Source organism: Capsicum annuum, chromosome 5, assembly GCF_002878395.1.
Source record: "Capsicum annuum cultivar UCD-10X-F1 chromosome 5, UCD10Xv1.1, whole genome shotgun sequence".
NCBI lineage: Eukaryota > Viridiplantae > Streptophyta > Magnoliopsida > Solanales > Solanaceae > Capsicum > Capsicum annuum.
The window spans coordinates 8,359,539-8,369,967 of NC_061115.1; positions in this window are offsets into that span (position 1 = coordinate 8,359,539).

Consider the following 10,429-nt stretch of genomic DNA (forward strand, 5'->3'; position numbering starts at 1 on the left):
TTTATTATGTTTGTATATATGAATTTATAGTTAAAAATTTAAATTAGTTGGAGAAGAATTTTAATTATTTGGAATGGATTTGATGTTTAATTTGTGAACAAAAATAAAAACATGATTATTCAAGTTTTTCGACAATTATAAATTTTTCTTATTTAATTAAATTAATTTTAATATTTAATTTGTTATTTAACATTTTAAAAATGACTTGAAATTTAATGTAATATTTTTTTTAAATGACGTGAGAGATGTGACAGGCATAACAGTTGACGTGGCAGCTGGCGTGGAAAAAGTGTGTTACACTCACCAAAAAAGGATTTAAAATATTGTTTTTCAGTGAGTTCAGGGGTTCAGATGACAAATATATAAGTAGATGTATTCAACTTATAAAACTGACATAGTACAAGAATCCAGAAGAGCATTTTGTCTTAAAAAAAACTTCACTCAAAAATTAAACTAATTTTGATAAATAAAATATAAAAGAAGGGTGGTCCCTTTGTCCATATGTTAGCATATGGTTTTTGTGTTTGGATATATTGATGAAGAAGAAAGAAAGAAGGAAAGGGAGTTAGAGTAGGTACGGCAGGCTGTACTGATCTTATTGGGCTCCCCATCAATCAAAGGAGTGGTGAGTCATATTTCTTGCGTTTAAGTTTTGTTCACTATTAGAATATAAAATATTTTATATTATTAAATAAATTTGATTTAAATATCTAAATTTTTTACATAAAAATTAAAAAATAAAAAAAATTATATAAAAATTTAAAATTAAATAAAATGTAATAACAGATCAAATTTACTTGAATATTTTGTAGAAAGTAAACAAAACTTAGATTCTATTTCTTTTAGCTTTGTGGAGTAGTGGGGAATGGAATCCATAAAAGATAGCAATATTCATATGCTTTTTTTAGTTTTAGTGACCACTAAGACATAAAAATTATGAAATTTAAAAGTAAAAATTTGTTACTCTTTCAAATATGGGTCTATGACGCGACAAGGGGAATCTTGACATAATCGATAATGTTATTTTTATGTGATTAGGAGATTACGGATACAAGTCACAAAAATAATGTTTTTTTGCAGAAATACAGTCGTGAAGACAATCTAATGTAGAAAAGAAATCATGAAAATAGTCTCTTACAGAAATACATAGCAAGATTACGTATAATAAATCCTATCTTGCAGAATTACAATCGTGAAAATAATTTTTTGCAGAAATATAACTACAAAATACTCTTATAAAAATATGAAATAAGATTATGTACTATGAATTCATTTTTTTTTTCGTAAATCGTACGGTAGGCTGTACTAATCTAATTGGGCTCCCATCAATCAAGGAGTGGAGTGGAGTGGTGGGTCATATTTCCATTTTACCTTTGTGGACTAGTGGGGAATGGAATCCACAAAAGATGACATATCCATATGCTTTTGAGTTTTAGTGGCCATTTAGACATAATTGTAAAATTAAAAAATAATCCAAAATTTGCTATTTTCTCAAATATGATCATTTGCAACATGAAAGGAGAGGCGTGGTATAATTGATAAAGTTGAATTTATATAATTAGGAGATTATAGATTCACGTCGTGAAAATAGTCTCTTGTAAAAATATAGTCATGGAAATAAATTCTTGCAAAATACAATTATGAAAACAACCTCTTATAGAAATGCAGTCGTGAAAATAATTTCTTGCATAAATGCAGATAATACTACATACAGTAGATCCACGCTGCAGAAATGTCATCGTGAAAATAGTTTCTTACAAAAACGCAATGTAAAGCTATATACAATATATTCTTATGGTCCAATTCTTTTTCGAAACTACACATACATAACAGAGTTTTACTAAACCAGACTATTTTATAATCGTTTGCAAACACTTTTAATAAAGAGCAAAATCAACGTAGCTTGACCATAAAATACCATTGTGATTAGTTGTTTGTAAAGGACATGCCATCCATAAGGACTATATATATAGGTGGACAATTATGGAGTAACAAATACAGAAAGCTATGTGGGCAATGTTTGATGATTTTAATATTAAAAATTAAATTGCATGATAATTGATGGACATAAAGTGAAGAAAGTGATGCATGTCATTATATTTTGATAATATTTGTAATTTTTAATACTTTATTTGTCCATTATTCACCACATTATCTTTCAATGTTAGTGGGTATAAATTGTGGTAAAAGATGATCATTATTCTTGTCATATGACCATTAATTTCTTGTAACTCCATGATTATTAGTTGCATGTAACATATGTAGCATCAAAGACTTTTTATCTATCCACATTACCACCCCTCATTCATCCTATTCAATACATGAAAGAATTCTTTACCTATAAATTAATAATGGTGTTTCTTCCTTTGTTGTGTGTACATGAAATATGTGAAAAAAGCGTAATAATATGTTGGAGGAAGGTATTCTTATGGTGAAGCATTGAATTCTTCAATTAATTCGGAGTTACTTGAGTTCTACATCGTTGATGGACTGTTGTATCCTGGAGGGGACAAGTCAAGAGATATACTGTTGGATCGGTGTAAATTATACTACAGCAAACTTGAATCTCCTTAATGAGAATAAGATATCTGCATCTTAACCAAAAAAAGAAATTATCTAATTTTTCTTCATTTTATTATTTTAATAATAATTATTATAATTTATGATATATTAATACATGTGGATTGATCAGTTCCCTGACATATCAATATCTTGATTATTGAGTAATGTCGCACTTATAAACTTCACCTACTTAGGGCAAGTTGATGCCACCTAAAGAAGTTTGGAGTTCGAGCCGTGTAAATAATCTTTTGTAAAATGAATAATAAGGTTGGAAAGTATAGACTTTTGTGGTTAGGTTACTTTTCAGACGTTGTGCATAACAGAAGCTCCATACATCAACATGTCCTTTACTTCGAAAAAGTAGATTTGATTTTATATTTCTTTACAAAAATAATTTTTGTCCTATATCTTTTTCATAAGAGATTATTATTTTTATTTACACATAAGATATGTAAAGAAATTATTTTCTTTAATTTAATTTCATTGTATAATATAATATTTTATATACTAACAATGAGGTCATTGCGTGCAATAAGTGGCCATTGTGTACAATTCTATTGACCACAAACGTAAAATCTGCGTTGGGAATATTAATTTAATAACCATTTCTAGACCTTAACAATAAAATGTTTGTTCAATTAAACTCATTTCCATACTTTTATTTGACTTTATGCCATTCATCTAGTTTTTATTTGACCACATATTTTTTAAAAATTTATGATCAAATGCTAATTTATACTTTTGATATGGTATATCAATAATAAAATTATTCAAGTGGAAAAAATAAAACTTCTTTCATGCTAGTTATAAGTGAAAGCATTTTTAATAAATGGTTAGAATGCAAAGTCAAAATCAAAAGTTTCTTTAAGCTTATCCCAAAAGAAAAGTCCAAATACATTTACAAGATACATTGTGAAAAAATGTAACTTATTAATTCTTTTGTAACTGTGTGTTTTCAATTCCCCTTGAACGTAAGAATTCATTTGATGAGTTAGTTCTTGATAAGTTAATTCATTCCTTGAACGGATGAATTCATTTGGTGAGGAGTTAATTCATTCAATTCATCACTAACTCACTCTTGTAACATCCTTTGCTCTTCACCTATATAAACTACTCTATTTGAGAACAAAAGAAAATCACCAACAAAGTAAAAGAAAAATATCTTCCTCCTAAGTTCTCTATTTTTGAGCAATAGTTTTGAGCAACCTCCAAACTTTCAGTCACGAGTGCACGTGTTTGGAAGTAGCTGTGGAACCTTGGGGAGTGACCGGCTAGAAGGATTTTCATCGGAGTCGGTCCGAAATCGCTTTCAAGGCAGTGGCTTGCCACGACACAATATTTGTGACTATTTTATTATAATTATTAATTTCAGTTTCATATCAATATTGTAGTACTTTTTCCAACAATTTGAAAGCGATTTTCTTACATACAATATTGATAAATGACTATTTCTTTGAAAAAAACTTTTCCTAGTTTGTCAACAATTGAGCCATTGAACGAAAATAATTTTAAAAGTTGGTCACAATTTTTTTTTATTTTCTTAGAACAATTAGAAGTTGATTATATTTTATCTAATGATGGTTCTAACATTATTATCAGTTCTAACACTATTATGATTGTTGATAAATTTGCTAAAAAGGAAGGATAAAAGGGATAGCAAAAATGTCAGAGGACATTTATTGAGTCATATGATTAATACTTTATTTGTTACTTACAAATCTGCTAAAAAAATATGGGATAGTTTGTAAAACACAAAATAGGAAGGACAAATTAATGTCCAAGTTCATCTTGTTGAGGGTGATAAAGTGATCGTTGCTATAGTCGTCGAGACAAATCTGGTAGCTAACAAGACTGATTGGGTGTTGGACACAGGTGCTTCAAGACATTTCTGCGCTAACAAAGAATTATTTCATGACTTTGAGAAATCCACAGATGGCGAGTGCGTCTACATGGTAACTCCACTACTGCTGGAGTTATGGGTACATAAAAACATTTTCTTACTTAAATTAACTTCTGGAAAAACCTTAGTCTTGAACAATGTTTTGTATGTTTCCTCACTCCGTAGAAACTTAGTTTCTAGAGCACTTCTAAAAAAAATAGGCCTTAAACTTATTTTTGAAGCTGAAAAAATAATTATTTCTCGTGGAGGAGACTTTGTTGGGAAGGGATACCTTAATGGGGGATTATTTGTACTGAACATTGATCAAGAGATTGTCAATGCAAATATTTATAATTCTGCTTATATTGCTGAGTCTATTAATTCATGGCATGGTAGATTAGGTCATGTTAATATTGCTTCTATTAAAAGACTTAGAAAAATGAAATTAATTCCTGCAGTAAATATTGATGATATTTCTAAATGTCTCGTGTGTGTAGAAGCAAAGCATGCCAAGAAACCTTTTAAATATGTTACTAGTAGAAAGACCGAGTTGCTTGAACTAGTACATTCAGACTTAGCAGATTTTAAGAACACTATTAGTAAAGATGGAAAGAAGTATTACATTACTTTTATTGATGATTTTTCTAGGTACACTAAGGTATACCTCCTTAAGTCTAAAGATGAGACTGAAAACATGTTTTTAAAATTCAAAACAGAAGTAGAAAATCAATTAGAAAGGAAAATCAAAAGATTTAGATCTGATAGGGGCGGTGAATATAGTACTGAAACTCTTGAAGATTTTGTGAGAAAAATGATATTATCTATAGTTTAGTGCTCCTATGCTTTCCAACAAAATGGTGTAGCCGAACGAAAGAATAGAACACTTAAGAAAATAATGAATTCTATGCTTTTAAGCTCGGGTCTACCTGACTATATGTGTGGGGAAGCTGTCTTATCTGCATGTTATATTCTTAATAGAGTCCCTCATAAAAAGTTAGACAAGACCTCATATGAGTTATGAAAAGGATATGCCCCTAACTTGAAATTTCTGAAAATGTGGGGGTGTTTGGCTAAGATTTGTCTACCTGATTTTAAACGAGTAAATTTAGGTTCTAAAACTTTTGATACTGTCTTTGTTGGTTATTCTCAAAATAGTGATTTTATCACCACCTTTTTAACTGAGGATTTTGATATCAATACTTTAAATGATGAATTGGTGTCTATCTACTTAATAGAAGAAGACCTAAGACATATGATGAAGTAATGAATTCAATAGATGTGATATTTTGGAAAGAGGCTATTAAAAGTGAATTAGACTCGATAATTTGTAATCACACATGAGACTTGTATGATTTGACTAAAGGTTGTAAACCCATAAGTAGCAAATGGATATTTAAGAAGAAATTGAGGCCTGATGGTACAATTGATAAATATAAGGCTAGACTTGTGATTAGGGGTTTTAACCAAAAGAAAGGTATTAATTATTTTGATACTTATTCTCTTGTGACTAAAATAGCGACCATTAGAACGCTTATTGTTCTAGCTACTATTCACAATTTAGTGGTACACTAAATGAATGTTAAAAATACATTTTTAAATGGTGATTTAGAGAAAGAGATCTATATGACTCAACCTGAGGGTTTTGTGGTCCCAGAACAGGAGGATAAAGTATGCAAATTGAGAAAGTCTTTATATGGACTTAAGCAGTGGTATGAAAAATTTAACTACACATTAATAGAAGATGACTTTGTTGTTAATTCATCTGATACCTGTGTTTATTCTAAAATGATAGGATCAGACTGTGTGATTATATGTTTATATGTGGATGACATGTTAATCTTTGGCCCAAATATAAATGTTGCAAATGAGACTAAGAAATTTTTATTTTCTAAATTTGAAATGAAAGACCTTGGAGAAGCTGATGTGATTTTAGGAATAAAAATCAAAAGAACTGTTAATGATTTCTCTTTGTGCCAATCTCATTATATTGAAAAAATATTAAAAAGGTTTGATTGTTTTGATGTAGTTTCAGTGAGAACTTCTTATGATCCTAGCATATACTTGAAAAAGAATAGAGATTCTAGTGTTCCTCAAACTGAATATGCTAAAATAATTGGAAGTGTAATGTTTCTCATGAACTATACTCGGCCTGATATAACTTATGCTGTTAATAGATTGAGTAGATATACTCATAGTCCTAGTAATGAACACTGGAATGCTCTTCATCGCTTATTAAGGTATTTGAGAGGTACTATGGATTGGTGTTTGCATTTTAATAAATTTTCTGTTGTTTTAGAAGGTTTTTGTGATGCAAACTGGGTTACTGTCAACGATAAAATTAGCTCGACCAGTGGCTATATGTTTACTTTGGGTACAGGTGTTATTTCGTGGAAGTCTTCAAAGCAGACTTGTATAGCACGTTCTACCATGGAATCTGAATTCATTGCTCTCGAGTTGGCAGGACAAGAAGCTGAGTGGCTGAAAATTTTTTTGACAGATGTGCCTTTATAGGGAAGACAAATGTCACCAGTCTCTTTACATTGTGACTCACAGGTGACAATTGGGATTGCTAAAAATAGTGTATACAGTGGTAAAAAAAAACATATCCGCATCAGACATGGTGCAGTTAAACAATTGTTGAAATATGATGTTAATTTCTTGAAATATGTAAGATTCGAAAGAAATTTTGCGGATCTTATGACCAAGGGTTTGACAAGGAAAATGGTCCTTGAATCGTCGAGGGGAGTGGAGCTAAAGCCCATGGATTGAGGTAATATAGTGGATACCCATTTGTGGTCAAACGAAGTCATATAGGCTGTAAATAAATATTGCATATCCTATCCTTAAGGCGTAAGGTAGTGTATTATAAGGTTGAGCTTATTTTTGCTCCTAATGATCCATAGCCTTATGGTGGTATATGAGATAGACTTGATAGATCACCTACGTGAGTGTAAAAGTTGGTCAACTTTTTATGAAAGACTTGGGTTATCTTTCTAGAGCACTCATGAAACCCAAGGTTGGTGTGCATGACTATAAAAGCACTTTGTAGTATTGCGGAGGTTGCTTAAAATCAAGGATATGGTATGTGTTGTAGGGGTCTCAACTTATGTCCATCTAATTCAAGAGTACTTCACTTTTTGAATATTTGTTGTTGCCTCATATCACTACGTGTCAATTCAAATCGAAAGATTTGACACTTAAATACATGTTCCTTTTATTTGCCCAAAAGTGTTTCTATTCTATTGTCTTTGTACTTGTGGGGGATTGAAAGCATTTTTAATAAATGGTTAGAATGCAAAGTCAAAATCTAAAATTTCTTTAAGCTTATCCAAAAAGAAAAGTCCAAATACATTTACAAGATACATTGTGAGAAAATGTAACTTATTAATTCTTTTGTAACTGTGTGTTTTCAATTCTCCTTAAATGTAAGAATTCATTTGATGAGTTAGTTCTTGATAAGTTAATTCATTCCTTAAACGGATGAATTCATTTGGTGAGGAATTAATTCATTCAATTCACCATTAACTCACTCTTGTAACATCCTTTGTTCTTCACCTATATAAACCAGTAAAAGAAAAATATCTTCCTCCTAAGTTCTCTACTTTTGAGCAATAGTTTTGAGCAACCTCCAAACTTCCAGCCACGAGTGCACGTGTTTGGAAGTAGCTGTGGAACCTTGGGGAGTGATCGGCCAGAAGGATTAGCACCAGAGTCGGGCCGAAATCGCTTTCAAGACAGTGGCTTGTCACGACACAACATTTGTGACTATTTTATTATAATTATTAATTTCAATTCCATATCAATATTATAGTACTTTTCCAACAATAAGAGTAGAGTATTTTCCTGTTATAAAAAAAAGTCACATTGTTACATATTGCATGACTTTTCTGTTACAAATAAGAAAAATAATGATTTAGCTATGCCATTTTAAAATTCTCTTTCTAGTCAATATGCTTCTAATTTATATTTCTTATTTCTTCCAAATTGGTTCAATGACTAAAGTTTCTCATTGCTTGGAATCTACTTATTATTTAAATACAAATTGTCCATCACATTGGACATAGAAACAAAATATGGATAAAAAAAAGGAAGCAACCTAAGTGGAACAAAAGTGTTACACTTGACTTGAGAAAATGAACATAGATTATTTTATTTCCCATTTAGTATAATTTATATTTCAGAATCTGCAATTTTGACTAGATTATTTTTATGTCATAATTATTATATTATTTTTATATCATATTCTATGTAGAATAACATATTCAAGATTACTAACGTGTAGAAAACTCTTTTTTTTTAAGTCAAAATGTTTCTACTATGTATTTTTGTTTCTTGCAAATTGGTTCAACGATTGAATTTTCTCTTGTTATACTTGGAATCTACTCACAAATGCACATTGAACATAGAAAAAGAAAAACTCAAAGGAGAAAAAAAAATGGCATATATTTTAAAAAGCAACTCAGTGAATAAAATATCTCGTATTTGTAAGATTCGCAGAAGGATCATTACATTACATGAACGAGGTGTAAACAGTCTAATTTAATGTAAACATTGATAGCCAAAATACATAGTGGGGTATCAATATATGGAGCATTACGGTAATCGTTATGTTTCTCTTAGTGCACAATTAAATGTTGCTCCAAAATTACAATGTATATATATATATATATATTACTAAAATAATGGTGTCGTTGTTTGTCGAGAAATTTTCGTGAAACGTGTGAAAAGACCGACTTACGCTCAGATGCCTCCTTCCACATGGAACCCTTGGGCGCATGAGACGCATTTGTCTGCATGCGACCTTTAGATCAAATGTTCGAGACTTGGATGAAGTCAATAATATTTGCATTAAAGTAAAGCTTATCTACAGACTACAATTCATCTCTTGGGATGTGAACCTTCTCTAAACTGTACTAACGCGGAATATATGCTTTGTGTATCAGAGTCAGACTGGCCCTTCTTAGTTTTTGAGTCTTTAGAAAATGAGTTTGTTGGTTATGGAATACTATCTTCTTCTTCATCATTTTCGGCATGACTCTCCTTCACCGCTACATTACTTTGCATACTTAATTTTTAATATGATTTATTTGAATCAAGATTTACCGAAAATATATTCATGAAGAAGAAAGACAAAAGCAAAAAGACTTGAATAGGTACGGCAGGCTGTAGTCATCTAATTGGGCTCCCCATCAATCAAGGAGTGGTGAGTCATATTTCCCTTTTACCTTTGTGGAGTTGGGAATGGAATCCACAAAAGATGGCATATCCCTATGCTTTTGAGTATTAGTGGCCATTTAGACATAATTATAAAATTAAAAAATAATCCAAAATTTGCTATTTTCTCAAATATGATCATTTGCAACATGAAAAGGAAGTTCTGACGTTACTGGTAAAGTTACTTTCATCATGTGATCAGGAAGTTACAAGTTTACGTCGTAGAAATAGCGTCTTGCATAAATGTAATCATGTAAACACTCTCTTGCAATCATGAAAACAATTACCTCTTGCGGAAATACAATTATGAAAAATGATATCTTTCATAAATACAGAGTAAGACTATATACAATAGATTCTTTCTGCAAAAATGACCGTAGCTAGACAATAAAAAAAATATAAATAACATAAATACCAACCCTTTTGAAAGTAATTACACTCTCTCCCATTTTTTAATACTTTACTCTCTCTCCGTAATTTCTATTAATATACATAATATAGCCGACATATACATAGCATTCTGTGTATATATTGTGATTTTTGTAATATAATTAAAGCCATTGATCAGTGGCCTGACATATCAAAATATTGAGTTATGTCACATTTATATACCTTACCTACTTCAGGCAAGTTGATGTCACTTAATTCAAAACTTAGGAAGTTCTAAGTCGTGAAAGTGATTTCTTACAAAAATGTAAAAATATAAAATAAGTTTGAATATAATAGATTTTTTTCAGTCTCGTTATTTTATAAATTTCAGGTATAGTAAGCTTA